Source organism: Mycetomoellerius zeteki, unplaced genomic scaffold, assembly GCF_001594055.1.
Source record: "Mycetomoellerius zeteki isolate Tzet28-1 unplaced genomic scaffold, Tzet1.0 scaffold20, whole genome shotgun sequence".
In the NCBI taxonomy this organism is placed as follows: Eukaryota; Metazoa; Arthropoda; class Insecta; order Hymenoptera; family Formicidae; genus Mycetomoellerius; species Mycetomoellerius zeteki.
Window position 1 is genome coordinate 2,204,036 of NW_017256957.1, and position 19,184 is coordinate 2,223,219.

A 19,184-nucleotide genomic window follows, 5' to 3' on the forward strand; every position below is an offset into this window, starting at 1 on the left:
TTTTTCGAATGGATAAAGGTGATAAACGCATTTAATAGCACAAGATCAAAATATCACCGAAAATATCCCGAAAATATCGTATGCACGTGATACTAAGAAAAACGAATACGCAGTGCGGCGCAAACGAAGGTAATTGAAAAAAATAACAAACAACATTCGTTGCGACCGCGTGGCGGAAGACTGGACCGGGTTTCGCTATTTTTCCCAGCAACGGTACGAAAGGGATGAATTTTTTTACAACCTGATGCCGTGATTTCATGTCGGACACGGCAATATGAGTCTCGTTGCGCGTGATTTCCAAAATTCGATTTATGCCTTTTATACAAATCGCAAGTTACGTAGTCCGCACCTTGTGTGTACACACACATGTGGTACTGTATTATGTGTACGCGATACTTATGTATATAGATATGCGCCCGCGGATATATACACACAGCATTCTCTGACAATTTTTTCCCCGGACCCCAGCCTTTTACCGGTCGGTCCGCGCACACCCGAGCAAAACATTTATGTGCGTGTTAATTGAACTCTCGGTATCGATGTTATGCAACGAAAAATAAAAATCGGAAAGACGGGTGTGCGAACCTCGGATACGCTTCATGGCCGGAGCGTAACGGGTGGTAAAACGGGTACAGTTATAGCCGGAGGAGGAGAGGGATACACTAATGCATTTCCTTAGGCTATTATTTTGTATTTTATTTTTTAATATAAATGAAAAACATATTAATACTGTTGTATGTTTTGTATATACGCTCTTGTGTTCAATGATATATATAAAGTACAAAACGTTGATATATGTGCAATTTTATTAACTATATTAACGAGATAAAAAAATTTTCGTAACTCAAAATTCGTTTCTGGTTACGTTCCTGATAGGTGAAACGCAATACTAGAGGAAAAATAAAAGTCAAAAGAACGCGCGGTCGCGCAATTTTAAACGGGGAGCAGCATATTTTTAAAACCTCATTCCCTAGATTCAAGATTCAAAACGTTATTTTGATATCAATAGTGATATAATGGACAGTAGATAATCTTTCTGAATTTATTAGAGTGATATCCAAGTGAATGTAAACTCAATGCTAACATTTTTGGAATTTCAAGCTAAAAGTGACCTAATTTCTCGACATGGAAATACGCAATATTTTCAAAGCTCGAAATTTTCCACTTCGCAAAACTTCACGTAATGTTTAACTAGATGCTTTAGCGAGAGAATTTTATTATCGAGAGTCGCTCTCGCAAATAAAATTTTCACATGCGTACTCGATGAGAATTTCTCCAAATTCTAAGCGCAGTAAACATTTTTTCCAGGTAATAAAGAATTGAGAAAAATAAAATTAAATAATAATAATATATACTTATTTTGAAATATGAATCGTAAAATTCAATAGAAAGTTCTGAAAGAATAACATTAGAATGATATCAAACAAAAATACAAGTGAAATGAGGAACTGTATAATCAATATACAATTATATTTTTCATACGCTATTTTTGAAGTAAAAAATCCTTCGATTCTCCGAGAGTGACTGATTGCCCATTTGCGAGATTCAATATCGAGAGTCGCTCTGAGAGAATGCAATCTCGATTCTGCGCCCAACACGAAGCTCGCATGTCATTTTCCTCGAGGGTCACTCTAAATTCCGTTCATCTGAAAACTTTATTAAGTCGAGAGACGGTTTCGGAAAGCAAAACCTTGATTACACACACAAGGCCGGCGATAACGCGATCGATGTAAGCTTTTCCCGGTTTTCCCTTTTCATTCAAATTGCAAACCACACACGATGCAAACGTATCCACTCTATGCAACACGCTCTTGCATTCGAGTACGTACGTACGCATATGAAAGTGGACAAAGCAGCTTCGTAGGCGCTCAATGATTTCGGTTATAATTTTTTCCCGGTGCCGTCGGATGCCCTTTTTGTTCCACTCGGCACTCGTGCGGACATCGCACACATACACATGCACAACGCCTAGCATATACATGTACATACGCGTATGAAATATTAATATGCGCACGCTAATTGAAGTCCATCATGGGTACGTATCGAAGTTGATGCGGTCGTAATAACTTGTCGAGATATACAACGAATTGCTTTCATTTTTCACTTCGCCATTCTTCCTCATTATTACAAAAAACTGTCGTTGCACTCATCTCATATCGACACGTTATATTTATCATGATTATCATTCAGCGCTAAAATTAAGATTTAATTAATTTCTTGTACTCTTCGAAAATGATATTCGGATATTAATTTATTAGCATTTTTAAATTAATACTAAAAATATAACTAAAATATTTTTATCTTAAAAATTAGTATATAAAGTACCTATGATTTGATTTTTTTTTATATTTCTTCATACATTCTTATACACTTCTTTCTTTTCACATTAAAAAATATTCTATTATTCAAAAAGGATTCACGAATACTATCAGGAGAACGATCTAAACATTCTAGCTACATCTATGTTAAAACTGTTCAGATATCCAGAAAGAGTTGGAAAATACTTTCCGAAAACATCATTTTAATTCTGCCTGCTTTCATATCTAGATCTCGATATTTATGATATCTATATAAACTCGGATAGAGATTATCATTCGGTTAAAGTTAATACTTAATTAAAGTATTTTTTTATATTAAAAAAAATGAAACTCAGATCTCGATTCATAAACATTTTTAAATTACAACTCAAAATGTGATATTTTTATCTTAAAAATTAGTACAATACATAAAATACGGTTTTTAATATTTTTTATATTCCTTCGTACATTCTTACGTACTTTCTTCTTTTCGCATTCATAAAGTGTTCTATTACTCAAAAAGGATTTACGAACGCTGTCATGAAACGATCTAAACATTTTATCTATGTCTATATTAAAACTTCGGATATCTAGGAAGGGTTGGAAAACACTTCCTGAAAGCATCATTAATATTCTGCCTGCACTTCCGTGTCTAGGTTTCTATGTTTATGATACATCTATCAATGCGTCCTAACTGAACTCGGACAGAGTTTCATGCGGTTTACGCAAACAGAGCAACTGAACAGAGAGGGTTCGTCTTGGGGGTTGGCGAGGGGAAAAGCCAAAAGGGGAGAACACGGGGCGCACGAGAAGCAGGAACGCGGGGTGGAAAACCGGCAGCTTTGTACACGCGGCTGGATATTTTTATGGCAATATCGCCGCCCCGTTTGTATTCCGACTGTCGGGCCGCAGCAGTCTATCGACATTCGTTCGATACTGGTGGCAACCGCTCGGATATATGGATTGGAGGGAAACGCAGCGTTTCTCCTTTTCCGACGGGAATGAAAAATAACGTCGCGGAATCTGTTTTTCGCCGTCCGTTAAAAGCGACCGCGCGCAATCCCCGCGCTTTTTATTCGTGATAACTTTCGCCCGGCGAAAACGACGCGACCGACCTTTAACCCCTTTCACGAAAACGATGTGACGACAACGGCACGTTGCAAATCTGTTCGGTTGCACCGTCGTGATTTTACGGACAACGTTTCGGCATCGGCGAGCGGATAAACGCGTGGCGCGTTTGGAGTAACAGCGCGAAAAATAATTGTGCCGATGGTAACGTTCGATCTGCCGGACTGGAGTCAAGAAATTTACGGAATGGAATTTACACAATGTTCCATAGTTTCAGAGCACAACATACGTGTCTGAAGCGTATACATAGGAAATTATGTGAGAGCAGTAGTATTCCGGTTAAAATTACTGCGAATTTTATTGATAGATCGAGCGGATATTCGCGAAATTCCGCGATCACATAGGTGAACGTACTGCGTCGCGCAATTGCATTTTGCCATTATTAACATTACACAGCGCTGCGATTAGATGATCTTGCGAGTGTACTGTATTCAAAATTAACAAGAAGAATCAAAAGATTTCGCAGCATGTTTCGTCGTAAAAGAGTCTTTCATTAAATATTTATACATAAATATAAAGAACGTCTATGATCGGTCAAAGTTAGATGTTATGAATATAATACAAATTCTTAAATTTTAAATTTAATTATCTTAGATGTGACTGTGCGCCGAAACGTTCGGACATTAACCACAATCGATCTGAGATGTTAATAATATAAATATGATAAGGCGCATGGTCGCACTTATTCATTAAATATTTATTTTTTGTATTTTCTTTTTCACCGTTCTATACTCACTTCTTCAATTCTGTCGGTTTTATTGTCTCCGCGTGACTCACTCACATCGCCGAGTTAATTTCGCGCGCAAATTTTAACTAAAGTATTCACCGCTTTTTTGCAATGTTTCTATATACGAAAAGAGAATCCTGATTTCATCGATTGTTCGCAAACCAAACTTTTGCTTCAATTATATACATGTGAGAGAAGATCACTAACAATTCGGCCACAATTATGTCGACTTCGTAACTGAGAAAACTCGCTGTATTGCCGATTTGTTAAATCATTTGAAACGATACAGAAAAGAGAGGAAAAGCGAGGCAAAGAGATGATGATGTCGATAAATGCTTATCACCGCGTCGCTCGTTATTAAAGACGTCGTTCGTTAGAGTCGGTCGCGTAATAATTAATTTCTCGTAGCGGAATTATAATTTCCTTCACAACGGCGACAGTGTCTCTCTGTACTCTTCAGTTACCACTCCAGATGACCGAATGATCACACTGAAAAAATTTTATTCTAGATTTCAGTATATCCGACTAAACTACAAAATGTTTTCTACTAAAATAAGCGCCAAGTATATATTATAAAAATTAGAGGATTTCCCTCTATTATATATAATAAGATATTCTAATCATTTAGAATATTCCTTTATTGTGGAGTAGAATATATTTTAATCTTTACACACATACTCGTACGCACGCACGTACGCACGCACGTAGTATGTACATGACATACGTAATATGTACATGACATACGTAATATGTACATGATACGTACACTCGCAAAACTTCCAATTTGTACTTATTTTCAAAATGGCTGATTAGTTCCGATACATTGTGTTGAAGCAGCCACTTTTTCATTTCTTCCATGTTTCACAATGAACAACACTATACAGGTTATAGAGGTCGCGAATACATTAGTTATTTTGTTTTCTCCTTCTAACGGAGAAAGAAATATAAATAATTATAAACTAATGCAGCCACTTAAGGAATAAAAAGTAAATCTTTATTCAAAAAGCTTTATCTCGGAAACGTCAGGACACGATACGGTATAATACGCTTCTTCTTCTTCTTCTTTATTAATGGCTCCCGCCTCCCGAAATTATAAACAGAGATCGATACGGTTAGAAAACGTAAAAACAAAAAGGTGATGCAATGCCCGCGAAAATGGCGAAGCCTATCCAGACACCGGACGTCTTCGTCTACGATATCGTCACACAGCACGGACGCGTTAGGACGAACGGACAGGTCTTCCAAAACCGCGGAACAGCTATATGGCTACGTTTACATCGTGCGCTTAGTCCGCGATTTATACGATAGATGTCTTTGTTTAATATACAAGATAAACAAAGACATTTATTGTATAGGCCGCGGCCTAAATGCACGGTGTAAACGTAGCCTATGTTTCTTAGGGCACAGTCTAAGTCGGCAACACTTTCAAAAATATATGATAAAAGCACCCGAACCGAGACGCGTCCGCCACGGACGAGTGATTCTTCAGAACTGGTAAACACGAAGGCGAATATCTTTGTTAATCAAGCACCGACGTGTTTTAGAGTATTTTCTTTATCTCAGATATTATTCTTAACAAAATGTTTATAGAGGAATATTCTAAATTTTTTAGAATATTTGAATAGAAGATAACTTTAAACGGAATTATTTTCAAATACAGAATACGATTTTTTCGGTGCAGTCTTAACAATTCTAGCATCTGCAACTTTCAGAGCTCGAGACACCTGCGAATTCCGAACTGCTAATTTCACGCGGAGATGGTATTGCATACAAAATAACTTGCGAAAGAATGACCTTTTGAAGAATTGTATCTGAAAATACACAACACATCCCAGGTATGTGCACGTTTATTATATAAATCGCTCTTTTCAGTCGCAAATTTTTCCATAGAAATGATTTGAATAGAAATTTATTTTGTTGCAGATAAATCTTGATCATTCCTTGTTTCTAATTTTTTTATCTTCGCTATTAAATATCTCGACAAATAATGCGCAGACATTACTAAAATATAGTCTTAATTTTAATTTTAACTATAACGTTTTTTGTTCGACATTAATATCTACCTCAGCACACAGATACGATTACATTTTTAAAAATGTGGATATTGATTTAACATATATATATATATACATGCGCGATGTTTATATAATTCTCATCGTGTTGGTGTAGATTTGTAGCCCTTTCAATTCCAGAAGCAATGGCAAAAATTTGGCATTCCTTCTTTAATCATTAGATTACATTCTAAAGAATATGGGTGTGGATTTAACATTATGGATGTTAAATATAATTTGTGTTGGTGTTGATATAAACATCAATATATAGTGCATATTTAACCCTTTGTACCACGCTAGAAAAACGACACACTTGGATAATGATGTAAAAAAGTGTAAGGTGTCTCTTCACTTATATAAAATATGATTGTGATTTCCGCAGTTAACACAAGATGGCGCATAAATATAGAAAACCACATCTCGTCACTAAAATTAATAATGTATCGCACCTACAGAAAGCTATGTTTCATATATGTGATGTTAAGATTAATATACCCCCCGTCTAACGTTATGTGTCTTAATTTCCTCAGTTTAACCAGTTTTCTAGAAAATATGAATGAGTGGAGACACCTTATACTTTTACATCGTAGGTATGGCTCAATTCGATTGTTTGTAACTATCACAGAAATGGATATATTATAAAAAAAATTTTCAATTAAAACACCAGACATTAAGAAAAATAACGGTGTGAAACTACTTTATTAATAAAAAAGTTGTTATATAATTATTATATAAGTTATTATATTAACGTTATTATATAATAAAAAATGATTATATAATGAAAAGAGCACTGAAAAAAGAAAGTTAATTGGATATGCCCTACTAGATTGGCATCGAATAGAGTTAACATCACAGATGTATTTAACACCATGATTTAAAATTCATGATATTAAATCTATATCATGTTAATATTTATATCACCAATACGGTAAGAATTATGTATATTTAACATCACCGATGTTAAATATATACCCATATTTTTTAGAGTGTGTATTTATCTGATGAATGAGAAACATCAAATTTTCGCCATCGATTCTAGATGGAGAGGGCGACAAATACCGACACGGCAGGATTTTTACGACTTATTGTTTTCTTTCGTTCGCAGTTATCGCTACCTGGCGAAATGCGATCGTTGCCATCGCATATCGCCGGGTTTGATAAGTCGCTGGCGCGATCGAACGTGACACGTTTGTATCCATATCTCTCTCTCTCTCTCTCTCTCTCTCTCTCTCTTTGGCGCAAGATGTTCGTGGCAGACTCGATAGACAAGTCGTGACTTCGAACGTGCTGAAAAGTGGAGACAGTGAATTCTCCCAGCCTCCAAGAAGAAGCATCGACTTCCAACAAGCAAGCACGTCCCGGCGTCATCGAAACCCGAGTGGATGCAGCACGAACTTTACACCGGATGTGCGAAACGTTTAACACGGTATATAGTGGTGGGAATCAATTCTCGCCGAAATAAACTGATGGATTTAATTGAAACGCAATATTTCACGCTTTTATTAGTGTGTATAATATTCATTCGCAGAGATAGATTCTTTAAGCGCTTATCAACATCAACAAACATCGAAAGAAGTGAAATATATATATATATGAATTCAATATATATATTGAAGAGTTTCGAGACAATATTTCCTGAAGTATCTAATACAGAAATCAAATTTTAGGATACATCTGATTAAATCGATGAAAAATAGTCAGCAATTAATAACGGATGTAGCTATCGCGACGACGTTAATTTTTCTACAAAATGGATACCAATTCTGTTTAAATAAAATATGGAAGGTGACGTTCCGATATTTTTGAACGCGCTATCCGACTGCGCCGTATATCAGACGTTCAATAAACGGTCCGGAAATGGACGAACGATCCCGCGGTTGAATTTACGGCTCTTCTGGAAACGGCCCGAAAAAATTGACGGCGTGTCGCTTTCCCGCGAGGGCGGGAACGACGACGGGAAACGGTAATGGCAGAACTTTTTCAAGAAGCGGAGCCGTCGCACCTTTTCCGGGGGAGCGATCTCGTCCGACTAGTCTCGGGTATTCTTCCAGCGCCTACACATGCCCCTCCAGCCACTTTTTTTTTATTGGTCATTTCCATAAAGCGTCACATGTAATTGCAAGTCGTCGCAAATTCGATTACGACGAGCCCGCTTGTGCGCGAAGCGTGTGCATTTTTTTCTATCTTTTTAATTAAAAACGCCCGATCTCCGTTGGTATTGTGTTGCGTGTTCGACGAGTCAAAAACTGAACAAAGCTGTACCGCTAGTCTGTCGTGTCGTGTTGAAATTATTATTCGCGTAACGATCCGGAATTGGTAACGCTCGGCAAGATAACATTGTAAAGCCGACGCGGATCCGCTGGGCGGTTTTTGTTTGCGCAGATTTCCGCGCGACGTAATGCAGCCCAATTTGCGACAGATTCGGGTATATATGCACGTTGCTTTGCGTAATTATGATAAATTACATCAACGCGGGGAAACAGAAATATTTCTCTATGTCTCCTCTATGAGAGCATAGCGAAATGAATTTTCTGAATTTCATCGAAACAACCTGTGACAAATATTTCTCAACATCTCACGCGCGTTGCATTAATTCATTATTAACGCGGGGATTTTCTCTGCGTGACAAAGAAATTATCTCGCTCAAAGGCAAATTTTGCTTCAAACAAACGAAATAATTAACTAATTTCAGTACAGATGTAAAATATAACGAGATGTACGGTATTATATTCGCATTAATTTCTTAATGTACGAGTTTACGTTATATATCCTGTATAAACTATTTTCTCAAATATTTTTCACCGTGCCACCCGTATTAGCAAACTTCTCTTGCTTACAATGCACCGGTGGGAATTTTAAAAACGCAATTTACATCGAATTGTAAGCAGCGCTCGCAGCAAGTTCCCGCAAATCCGAGGGGAAGTCCGGTCTCTCCTTTCCTCCCTTTCCCTTTCTTTCTCCCTCTCATCCGCAGAAATCGTTGTACCTTAAATAACATTTCACCGTGGACGTTTATTCGCAACGCGCGCTGACAGAATAGACGGGCGGATTAGCTGACGACAAAATCTACTTAGGCTTCTTTCCCGGACGCAGTTTTCAAACTGTCTCGACTGCTACGTGTATTATCTGTCTGTTCACGCAGCGGCAGCGTGAGTCGCTCTCTTCACGCGTGCACACGCGAGCTTCCGCCGCCTTTTTCCATCTCCAGCGAAGCGCCACGCGAAAATGCAATCCCGCTGTCACATATTCTGTCACACTTTGACAAGCGACTGGTAGGGGGTGTGAAACGGGTGTTGTATGTTTCAACTTGAGGTAGCTTCTCGCCAAATGTTTTCCCCTTCCCCTGCTGCTTCTCTCGCTCGCTTGACGAAATTCTTCTAAATGGGACGCGGCTTTAAAATCTGTATATAGTGGCATCAGTAACAAAGCATTTTAACCTTGCTCGATCTTTCTCCGACAGAACACTCGACTTCATTTCTTTGGAAGAAATGTATGAAGTCTTCGCGTTCACAATGCTGGGAATCCGTCAAACGTGAGAAATCGTCGATGTGAAAAAATATTTTTCTGTTTACAACTATTTTTTCAAATAAGAGAAAGAATTCTATTTCTCGGTCGAAGTGGATCTTGACGCTTAATAACATTCATATGTAAATTTACGAATACATTTTTCGGTTCTATAAACTGCACGCCGATTCGGTTCTTAAAACGTAATCATAAATTGAAGCTAGAAATAACATCACAAATTACATGAATCGTTAATTTAATAAGGACGTTAATAAGCATTTTAAAACGCTACAAGAATACTAGTCTGCGAATTTATATTTTAGGATCATTGTCTGAACGAAAATAATCGTTCGCTATCGTCTTTTTTTAACCAAAAACAAATCTATTTTTTAAATTTGGCTAAAAAAAACAATTTTGAAAGTTTTTTATAACGTAACACCGCGACAGCAAATTTTTTTCTAAATTTTATTAATACCAAACGAAAGTATCAATTTAAGATTTAAATTGCATTTTGTTTCGTTTCGATATGATTTTTCATTTTCAAGAAATGGTCATTTATAAAATAGTTGTATTATATTTTGTAATTTTATATTGCTTTTTGATTTAATACGATCCGATTATATTATATAAGTACAAAAGTACTTACTTTTCACATAATTAAATATATTCCGTAGTATTAAAATGGAATAAAATGCATTTTCCTTGTATTACATGAGGAAAGAGCTATTTTATCGCTTTATTTCAAAAACGAAAAATCATATTAACAAAATGAAACAAAACGCATTTTAAAGTTAAAGTTGATACTCTCTCGCATGGCATTAAAAAAAATTAGAAAAAACTGTACTGTCGGTGCTTTATGACAACCTTCAAAATTGTCGTTTTGTACCCCTTTCATGCCTTTTTTTCAAAATTGTGACATGATAATCAAGATTGAAAAACGGATTCGGCAGACAAAATACATTAAAAATAACTAAAATTGTTGAAACAATTTTTTATCGCAGACTAGTGAAATTTATTGCAAAAAATATCACTTCAATCAGAGTTTGAACCTGGAAGTCCCGATTTTCCGGGACAAGTCTTACTAATTCGTCCACTGAGGTATGTGGTAATATTTATCGCAATAATTAACAAAGTGAGAGAACTATTTTTAACATGGATAACAGCAAATCAAATATTTTTAACGGGAATTAGAATGTTGTTTGAAGTATTTGCGTGCATCGTCAGAATTTTTAAATTTCGAATATTTGCAAGGCAAATTGCGCACAAAAACAAAATTTCGATTGACGTGAAATTAAATCGCCGAAAGAGATCGCGTCGAAAACTTGTGCATCACAACATTCTTGTTATACATCCACGTTATATGTTTACTTGAATAACAGTCGCTTACGTCACTAATCTTGGTGCTATTTTTGCCGTATATCTGACGCGAAGATAACGTTAAGCAGCATAAAATTTTATCGATCGTTTTCGACTGCGAATTGACGTCCGTCGACATAGAAGTCAATAAGCTGGCCGTTGACGTTGCCCCAGCATCCCTCGGCGAAATCTCCGGGAAAACTTTAACTATGGATGATGACAAAGCTTCCACGGAGCGTCCCATTTCGACCGCGTTCATAGCTGTATATCTTGCGAACGGGACTTTCAAAGATGAAATAAAACGCTGTCACGAAGCGAGAGTGCAATTCTTACGGCCTTGCCCCGACGGTTGTTACGGTGGGAATAAAATTCTCGCCGTTTTAGGGAGACGCTCCATAAAATTCGCGTTAGCGTTTTACGCTCCTACACGCGAGATATCTCATTTTTCATGCGCGCATTTATTGGTGCACGACATCGCGGCCTTATTAGTATTAATACGGGATTAAAATAAAAATGTTGGGTATTGCGCCAGGTCGGTGCACCTTTCCGAAAGAATATTACATTCCAAAAAGTAATATTCACATATTGGTATTCATCCCCGACACCTCCATTTCGATCGGATAGTTTTACCATCAACAGTAACTGTAAGTAAGAAGGTGCGGTGTTCCCATACGCGTTCTAGACCAAACGTCCATACCAGAGTTTTACTATCCAGGGAGTAGTTCTCTAAGGCCAAAACTCCAAAATCCGTGCCCAGATTACCATTCTGTTTACCGAAATGTAGTCTTGCGAATACGAGTCGCTATCTCGTATGCGGAGATAACGTTGTCTACTCGCAAACCGAAACATCGCCTCGAAATATCCAGCATGGCGCGGCACCATTATCCACCAATTACGCCAATTACCGCGTGAATACGTGACACGAATGTGCACGCCTCGCTGTAATGCCGCAAAACGCAGTAACCATTGTAAACACATTAAAGCAAAACTGCACACTGAACCCGATCCGCGGCTCTTCGTCATCGTCCGCGCGATAGCGGACCGACAAAATCGTGCGATATATACACGCGATGACGAATGGGACGAATGGGGGGTTAAATAGCGACCGCATGAAATAGCGCTTTTGAAATTTGCCAGGGCAAAACCGCATGGAGGCGAGCGAAATATCGCGATCTCGGAAATGTGGGACGATGCGTTGTCAGCAGGGTGGATAACGATAGTTCGACGAATCAATCGAGCTTCTCTTCTACGCGGCAGCTCGGATGAAAGCTCACGTGTTCGTGCCTCGATTGCTGCATTTTCTCAGCTTTTCCGTCTTCCTGGGATACCTACTTATTTTCTCTCTCTCTCTCTCTCTCTCCTCTCTTCATCTGCCGCATGACATCCCCGGAGATACGTCCCGCGCCACGTATTCGATACTTTGACAAGTCGTCGGTAAGAGATTGTGACGTGTTATATTTTTCAACTTAAGGGAATACGTATCGCTCGAAATTTTCCAGACGAATAAAATGCCCAAAGAATCGTGAAACTGACGATATATATATTTTTTATAACAAAAAGGATCAAGAAAAGGAAAATGAAAAAATAGTATTTAAAATTTATCAGAATTCCATTAGTGTTAATAGCAATTGTTTATTAAAAGAGGTAAGATTAAATAAACAGAATTAACTAATCGTGTTTCCCCATCCTTTTCCTGTACAATTTCCATAATTCGCGAAGCGTTCAAGTCGAGGCGAGGGGCCTGAAAATGCTCCTCTCGCGAGGCAAACTAATGCAATTTACGGACATATTGAAATATCGATATTTTGGTGGTATTGGAAGATCGCTCGAAGACCTTGAAGACGATGCCCCGGTTTACCGCACGTCTTCGGTTCACCGGTCGAATTCGTCTTTCAAGAAAGACAGCCTCGTACACGCGAGGTGGAAAATCGGATTAGGTGCAAGCGTCGGGTAGCTCGTAGTCGAAGGGAGGAGGCAAAGAGAGAGGCGAGACGACGCTTCAAAGCGACCTGTATAACTAATTACGAGTCTTATCTCGGGGCCGCCTAAAAGGTGCTGATTAAACGAGGATTCGTCGCGCGCGATACGTGATTGAGTTAAGTGCGCAACGCTTTTGCCGAGGTCGAGGCTACCTCGCTCGAGCGTTCGAGGATTCGGCCCAATGGCTAATAATGGCATGCGAGATGTGGAACAGGACGGCGAGTATACTTTTAACGTGATGCTTACGAGTGCCAATTATATGCGTCTCTCGGACGGGGCCTACTGAACCACTGAAAAATTAAAAATAAGAGATTCTTTCATTATTCTGCAGTTTTACCTCGCCGAAATGTTTTCCTGCGAAAGTTTACGCTGTAATTGCAATGGTACTTTATAAAAATCCCTCGAAAAATATAAATCTTTAAAGCGGCTAAAAATATACGAGATTCTGAAAATGTATGTTATGTATGAATCTAACATACGGGAATCCGGTAGCTAGCAGTGAAGCCATTTATTTCGAAAGTGCACACCGAATTAAAAAAAAGAACTGTGAGTATAATACAAATGAAAGCGAAGGATTTGTTTTAACCAGAGTGTAAACATTTATGAGGTATACAACACTTTAAAAATAAATTGCATTAAATAATCGTGAAAGCATAACAACATTAAATCGCCGAAGATTAATTCGTTTCGTTGAATAAAGCTACAATTGACAGCAATTGGAAGTAAAAATATATCACGCTGCCTGAAAGCTTGTATATTAGATTGCAATTTGTCGAATGAATGAAGAAACTTTTCATATTTTTAATTAAATATATACAAGCGATTGGTCGATAAACAAAAGCGATTCAAATTTTATAATAATTATGTCTGACATTAATGTAATATAAAAGTCATAAAATAGATATCGCGGAATTTTTTCAATTTTTACGATTAATTCTCGATATTTCAAAATTTCTATTATACATATATACTTGTGTACGTTACACGGATACAGTTGTAAAATTGATTCGTCTCTACTAATCGATGTAACCATCGAGAGAATTTGCGTAAATTCTGTTTGAAGTGAATAGGGATTATTTACCACGAATTACGAATTAACAGTGTATTTAAGTGAGAAGCGCTTTTCTGATATGTGGGTTAATCACTATTGTGTAACAGTGGCTGTATATAGGTCTCGTATAAGGGCCTTTAACAGCGATATTAACGGCCGTTTAACGACTGGTGCGAAAAGCGATCAAAGTGAATTACGCCCCAAACTGTCCGTGATTACTGATACGGATAGCGGAGGTCTCGAATTCCGTTTGCGACGTATAATCCTCGTTACTATACTTAATTAATACGAACATCTATTGCATGTCGTTCGAATTACAATCGATTTATACCACAATAAATTCTTATAAAAATTTAAATAATATTCATATACAAGTGTTTGTGGTAAAAAATATCTTTTCAAACAGTAGAACGAAATTAGTTATTTTCTTTAATTTTTGGATAGGTACTAAATATACGAATCCGTTTTCCAAATTGCTCCATCACGTCACAATTTTAGGAAATTTGCAATTAAAGTTAAAAAAAGGATTTCATTTTGTTATATTATACTTATGATGTGTAACGTTCTGTAGAAGTTTTATTGTAATCAAAATTAAGTATGTTGTTAAAACTTTCACACCTCAAAAGGAGTTTTTAGTCTCGGTTATGGTTAATAAAATATTCGTGATTAAATGTGAGGTTTATTGCAGAAAAGCTGCAATTAGAAAAATGGTTTAATTATATCAACAAATCGCATATAGTTGAATACATTTTAGTTAAACGAAACAGAATTTCTGGTTATTATGACAAGACTTGAGATTTTACAACTAGAACGTTTAGTAGATTATACTGTATAAGGATTTATTTAATATTTTCCAGTTGGATATATTAAACTTCTAGTTATATTCACTAAACATACTTAACATTTTGGTTAACATTAATCTCAACGTATCCTAGTAATTCGGTTATTGTACTAGTCGGGCGAACATGTATTACTTTGTGTTGTGCGTGTTGTATCCTACAATGAAGTAGAACGAAGTGATGTGTGGCATGGTTGATGAGAAAACGTCTTCTCCGCTAATGTAATTTTGAGAAGTGTATAAAAGTTTTAAAGATTATTGTAATACGGTTAATTTAGATTGTTATAGTTATATTGCCTTGTAAGTACCGCATAGTACACAGATTACAGATGCATTTTACGTATGATACATCATTTATCCTTGTTTATCCTTGTCGTTCGATGAACAACAAGTTCTGATTTATTTAACAGGAAGGAATTAATCGTACTCATCTGATAATTCTTACAAGAATTCTGATTCGTCCGTTTCTAAACAGACATAATGTTTGAATCTACCAGATTTTCAAATAATGCAATTAAACTTTTTTTTTCAGTGTGTGAATTAGATCATTAATGATTTATTAAATAATTTTCAATTATATATTTATTTAAACATAAGGATTTTTCAGGCCGCTGATATACAAACAAGTGTAAAAACTGATAAATCAAAATGGTATATTCAATATGGCGGAGGTTAAAACTTGAAACAACTGTTGCAAAAATTTATTAGAGGTCTTCCATGATTTTGAATTTGCCAATTTTGACACCGAATTCAGCGGGCTAAAAGTCCTCAAGTTTAAATAAACATAGTTAAAAGCTATTTAATAAAATAAAATTGACAATGATCTAATATTCACAGCTTTTCCGTAATAGATCCAATATTTAACCCAAATAAAAAGAATGAATATCTCTCTTATTAACCATAGCCAATATTAAAAATCCTTTCCAAAAATCCTATTAAAAATCCAGCTTAGGGTTCTAACAACATAATTAATTTTGATTATAATAAAACTTCTTCAGCATGTTACATATCGTAGTTATAATATGCTAAAATACGTAAAAATAGCCCTTTTGGTAACTTTAACTGTAAATTTCTCAAAATTGTAACACGATGAAGCAATTTGAAAACCAAACTTCAGCATCCAAATAAATTATGGCAAGTGACTATGTCTATGATTAGTTTCGTTCTGGTGCTTTTTTTCTGTTGAACAGTATAATCAAAATATATGCCTGTTAATATAATTTCAACTATAATTCTTCTCATACACAAAAAACTAATTACTAGTCATTCAAAAGCGGTTGTAATCACGCAGTAATATACAAACTCGATAAAAACAAAATATCATTGTACTATATACGTGTACCTATTCCCTTTAAAAAAACTCTGTCCGCTCTTAGTGTTTTCTGCAATAGTTTTGATTATACCGGTCTAAGGCTGTGACAGGAAAATCAAATTACGCGTAACAGTAACGCGCGGAAGAGAATCTAAACAGCTGGGAAGGAAATGGAAGTTCTTTCCTTTGCGCGCGAAAGAAATCAATGGAGCTCTCTCTAACGAGCTAACGAAGCGGCGTAAACGTTTCCACGAAAAAATCCAGCCGGTTAACGTGCGACATGGGTATCAAGGGTATTAGCATATCGAGAGGTTTTTCGAGAGAGAAACGGGAAAAAGAGAGAGAAAGAACGACCGGATGCACACGTTGCGATGGAAGCGGGTGTATCCGGCCGAGAAGGGCAGGATGAAAATTCCGCCTTTCGCTGTCGCGTCGCGTCGCTTAAATTCGACTGTCGCGATACCGCGCGAGTTTTCCACCGATACCGAGTGGAAAATCGGATTACTGAACGGGCACGAGACGGATGAAGCTGGTATTCTATGGGGCACATTTCGCGGGCCGGTTATACACTTTACTTGCGTCCCCATCGTGAAATTGCGTTGCGGTTTACCCGCACGCGTTGCGTTGTTGCAATCCGCGCGAAATAATGCGCGAAGCGAACGAAATTAAATGGACGAATGGCAACAAGGAATATTTAATAGGAATTTCTCATTAAAAGACCAAGAGCAATACAGATATCATATAATGATTCAAAAATTGAAATCCTTTGCATTTAAAAGTTAATTGTTGGTAATCACTGAAAGACAGTAAATCATCGATCATTGTTACAATTGTTAAATATAATGTCAAATTATGTCCAATTTCAGTTATTCTTAATCATGTCTATAAGTCGCCATTGTTTGTACTTAATATGTTAATTAACTAAAATAATAGAATTAAAATCCTTTTTAAGCAATTTAACTCAAAAAAATATATATTAAATTTGAAAATGTATCAAATTTAGTTTATTATTTACTAGATAACTAGATGGATCGTTGATGTGGATGTTATTTATTTTAAAGCTAACCACAGGAACGAATTGATTTATATTTTGACATACATGGAATGAAAATAACGAAATGTTATTTTTTAACTCAAGGGATTGGATTACCATTTTGCTACATTAATATTTGACATTAATACTATGACACATTTTGTGTATTTTAAAAATGTAAAGCGTTACAAAATTAAACGTGAAATATGTAGAAAACTTTTGGGTGTTTGTAAATTACTTTTCGAACTATTGTTTATAATGCAATGATCATTAAACATGTTATACCGTTATAAGACAGTTAATTTTTTATTTGAAATACATCTTTGAAATTTACTGTAAAAAAATAAAATGTTCATTTTAACTTAAAGACAAAGTCCTTGTGTTAATTTTAACATTTTTGCATGTCTCAGAAAATCCACTATACGTTTTTAAGTTAAAATTAACATTTTAAATTTTACAGTGTTCTTTAAAAGATCATTAAGAATCGAGTCATTATATTGCGTTTCTTTGTTCTGCTTGAAACGATTACTATATGTGATCAACTATTAAAATTGAACCGATTATTTTTCGGAGCTTTTACTCGACATTACACACGAAGCTCTGATAGTATTATCCTTGCTGTCGAGGGAACAAAACGTACGAATAAACCCATCGAAAGTTGTATCACGCTTTTACACGAAGGCTGCTCTTGGGTCGCGATGCGACGCGCAAAATTCGGAGCGTCAATGTCTCGTCGTGCGCGCGCTATACGAGGCGGAAAATCGGATTACAAACAGTAGACGGACGAGGGTGAGAGAGAAAGAGGGAAATAGAGAAAGAGGGAAGGAGAGAGAGATTTTGAACAGCCGCGACGGCTAATCACGCTTAATTACACATCTTACACTCTCGATCGCGGAGGGAGTGGCCCATTAAAGCTGATTCACGTTTACTAGCGTGTTCTGGGAAGAAATGCACGTACTTGTCACATAGTTGCGACAGAAAGCAGAAAAGTTTCCATGGGTTTAAATTTTGGTGGTAGAGAGATACAAGAAACCGCACTCTACAACTTTTTGCAATCATGGAGATTGGCGATTTGGCGTGTTTTTCCGAAGTTGCAATATCAAAAATTAAAGTCATTCAATTCATATCGGTTTTGATCTCTGTGGAATGGTATGTGGAATTATGAAAGAAATTAATTCGATAAAATTGGATAACAACATCCATAATTATTTTAAAAGAGAATTAAACGCTTAGAATCATGTCAATACATATTTTCCGACAGTATACAAGCGCAAATATGTTAATCACGTTCAATGAGCGGATTAGACGGTGTTTACGCAACGGCTTTTGTTTACCCGACGCGTCCCCGGGTCGAGTAACGCTATCTCGCTTTATGGCGCGCCCTTCCCAGGATGGACGAAATTATCGAGAGGAGAATCGATTTTAGAATCTGCGATTTTAGTAGTTCGACAGGAAGTTTCAAGCTGGAAATAAATACGAGAAATTTCGGAATCAGGGGAGCAAACGACGCGATCCACGCTGCAACGCCGGCAGCGTGGGCGGCGATATCGGTTTTAAGTAATTAATTCCGTCTCCACGCCACGGCGGATGTCACTCGATCGGATGCCACGTTCTATAATTTACGAGAAGAGGAGGCCGTTGGATCGGCGATAGGGTGAGTGCCAGCTCGGGCTTCATAAATTTTCGCGGCGGATTAAGAGGCGCGGACATCGCCTATCGACGGCCGCTCACGCGATCCCGATGGATCCTTATTAATAATAATTAACTGATTACCATAGTCAATTAGTCGGTGACTTTAAGCGCCATAGAGGCGAGGAAAGGATAGGATGGCTTTTTATATAATGGCATTCTGCATGAAATTGCGGGTATGTTGACGTCTAAATTGACCCTTCGTCTAGTAACGTAGA

General features: G+C 36.9%; 1 protein-coding gene across 1 annotated transcript in view; it reads right to left on the bottom strand.

Annotated features, from left to right (window-relative positions):
• The window catches only part of LOC108722310 (insulin-like growth factor-binding protein complex acid labile subunit), a 233,462-nt gene that overhangs the window by 17,171 nt on the left and 197,107 nt on the right, over positions 1–19,184 (bottom strand). The window lies entirely within an intron of this gene.